The following is a 3,189-nucleotide window of genomic DNA, read 5'->3' as shown; positions in this document are numbered from 1 at the left end:
ACACCAGGAACCGCGGTGTTGGCCGTCGAATGGCGCTAGCTGCGCAGCATTTGTGCACCGCCGCCGTCAGTGTCAGCCAGTTTGCCGTGGCATACGGAGCTCCATCGCAGTCTTTAACACTGGTAGCATGCCGCGACAGCATGGACGTGAACCGTATGTGCAGTTGACGGACTTTGAGCGAGGGCGTATAGTGGGCATGCGGGAGGCCGGGTGGACGTACCGCCGAATTGCTCAACACGTGGGGCGTGAGGTCTCCACAGTACATCGATGTTGTAGCCAGTGGTCGGCGGAAGGTGCACGTGCCCGTCGACCTGGGACCGGACCGCAGCGACGCACGGATGCACGCCAAGACCGTAGGATCCTACGCAGTGCCGTAGGAGACCGCACCGCCACTTCCCAGCAAATTAGGGACACTGTTGCTCCTGGAGTATCGGCGAGGGCCATTCGCAACCGTCTCCATGAAGCTGGGCTACGGTCCCGCACACCGTTAGGCCGTCTTCCGCTCACGCCCCAACATCGTGCAGCCCGCCTCCAATGGTGTCGCGACAGGCGTGAATGGAGGGACGAATGGAGACGTGTCGTCTTCAGCGATGAGAGTCGCTTCTGCCTTGGTGCCAATGATGGTCGTATGCGTGTTTGGCGCCGTGCAGGTGAGCGCCACAATCAGGACTGCGTACGACCGAGGCACACAGGGCCAACACCCGGCATCATGGTGTGGGGAGCGATCTCCTACACTGGCCGTACACCACTGGTGATCGTCGAGGGGACACTGAATAGTGCACGGTACATCCAAACCGTCATCGAACCCATCGTTCTACCATTCCTAGACCGGCAAGGGAACTTGCTGTTCCAACAGGACAATGCACGTCCGCATGTATCCCGTGCCACCCAACGTGCTCTAGAAGGTGTAAGTCAACTACCCTGGCCAGCAAGATCTCCGGATCTGTCCCCCATTGAGCATGTTTGGGACTGGATGAAGCGTCGTCTCACGCGGTCTGCACGTCCAGCACGAACGCTGGTCCAACTGAGACGCCAGGTGGAAATGGCATGGCAAGCCGTTCCACAGGACTACATCCAGCATCTCTACGATCGTCTCCATGGGAGAATAGCAGCCTGCATTGCTGCGAAAGGTGGATATACACTGTACTAGTGCCGACATTGTGCATGCTCTGTTGCTTGTGTCTATGTGCCTGTGGTTCTGTCAGTGTGATCATGTGATGTATCTGACCCCAGGAATGTGTCAATGAAGTTTCCCCTTCCTGGGACAATGAATTCACGGTGTTCTTATTTCAATTTCCAGGAGTGTATATTCTGGAAGCAAGATATCTGTTAAACAAAGGGAAATGTGGATTAAGGCTAATTCACACTGGCTGTCATAACACTGTCACATAATGGAACTGACACATCAAGGTGTATTCACACTGTCTGTCATGGCATGGCATGTCATGTCAGTTCAAGTCATATGATGTCAACTTGTTTGGCTATCTTCAACAGTTTTCCTCGGGGGAACTGCGATTTTGCAAGATGATTTCCAATTACTTTTATGCAGGAAATGCACATAAAACATACTGTAGCTTATATATGTGTGTGCTGGAGTTCACAATTGTACAAAAATGACATTTATTGGACTCAAATGGTTTACAGCGTGCAGGGCTATTTTGTATACTTGAGAATGAAAACACAAGGGCAAAACGACGGAAAAAGAGGTGTGGATCCGAAAAATATCATTACATGGTACAGAAGGGGAATTTCACAACTATACAAGGAGTCAAGGAAGAGGAATCTGCATTTTGTAAGTATTTTAAAACGTTGAAGCACCAGGTTTTTCATTTGTAATGTCGAATTGCATCCAGAATTACTAAAAGAAACACCGTGTTATAAGCTGTCATCATGTTCCATGAAAAACTGGTTTGTTTAAGGTTAAGTTTAGTTGCCAGCCTAGTAAAAATTATTGTGCATTAGTCATATGTTGCTCAATAGCTTTCCCTTCACGGTTTATCAATTTTCGGTACATCTTGTATTTGGCTTTTAATAGTTTAAATGTCTTATATGTAGTGGGTTCAAAAAATGGCTCTGAGCACTATGGGACTTAACATCTATGGTCATCAGTCCCCTAGAACTTAGAACTACTTAAATCTAAATTACCTAAGGACATCACACAACACCCAGCCATCACGAGGCAGAGAAAATCCCTGACCCCGCCGGGAATCGAACCCGGGAACCCGGGCGTGGGAAGCGAGAACGCTACCGCACGACCACGAGCTGCGGGCTATATGTAGTGGGGTCAGCAAGTGAAACCACGTAAATATTGACTACTGACACTTGCAAAACTGTTTCACACACACTCCAGAGAGCTACTTAACAATAAATAAGCCTGACACAAACACATACCCCAACAAACAACTCTAATACATTACTTGATGTATTTGCAACCAAAAAAAACAATGTTTTGCCACTATTGCAGTGTCTGAAGATTTCAGGTCACTTCTTTATGAAATATTACAAATGCCTGGCAACATACAAATAAATGCCACTTACTAATCAGTGTGATTCTACCCATACTATATGTTTCACTACAAACTGCAGTCTTATGAGTCCATTTCATTGTAAAATATTATAATGGTACTGGTATGTACAAAAATCCACTTTATAAATTTAGTAGAGGGCAAGTAATTTGAGTACACTCCTGTTGTACAGTTCAGATTGCTGCCTCATTACTACAATTAATCTTTCATAAGTTATTACATAATTATAAGTTTTAACAAAATAAATTAGAAAATGAAACAACTTATAACAAATAACAAAATAATGAATAAAAACAACTGATATAAACTATGAAAGACATGGCAAAACAAAATATTTTAATATTGACATATGCGCAACACTGTGTATCAGGAGGAAATGAGCTTGGGGGACATGTGATCAACAATGGATGGATGACATCAGCCATCAAAACTTTCTCCCCAAGAAACCTTGACAGTGCCGTGATGTGGCTTGACATGATGGGACGGCCAGTGTGGAAGATGCCATTTGAAATGAATTGCAGAATGTTTTGTGCCCTATTGGTGCCCTTCGCACTAGTCCTGTTGATAGTCTTTTCACAGAAGCTGGGGATTTCCCCTATACACATCTGACAGAACAAATTCCTTGTTTCTTACACAATTGTCATTTGGCAGTTCGTTGACAATC

Source organism: Schistocerca serialis, chromosome 2, assembly GCF_023864345.2.
Source record: "Schistocerca serialis cubense isolate TAMUIC-IGC-003099 chromosome 2, iqSchSeri2.2, whole genome shotgun sequence".
NCBI lineage: Eukaryota > Metazoa > Arthropoda > Insecta > Orthoptera > Acrididae > Schistocerca > Schistocerca serialis.
Note: the sequence above shows the minus strand (reverse complement) of the source record.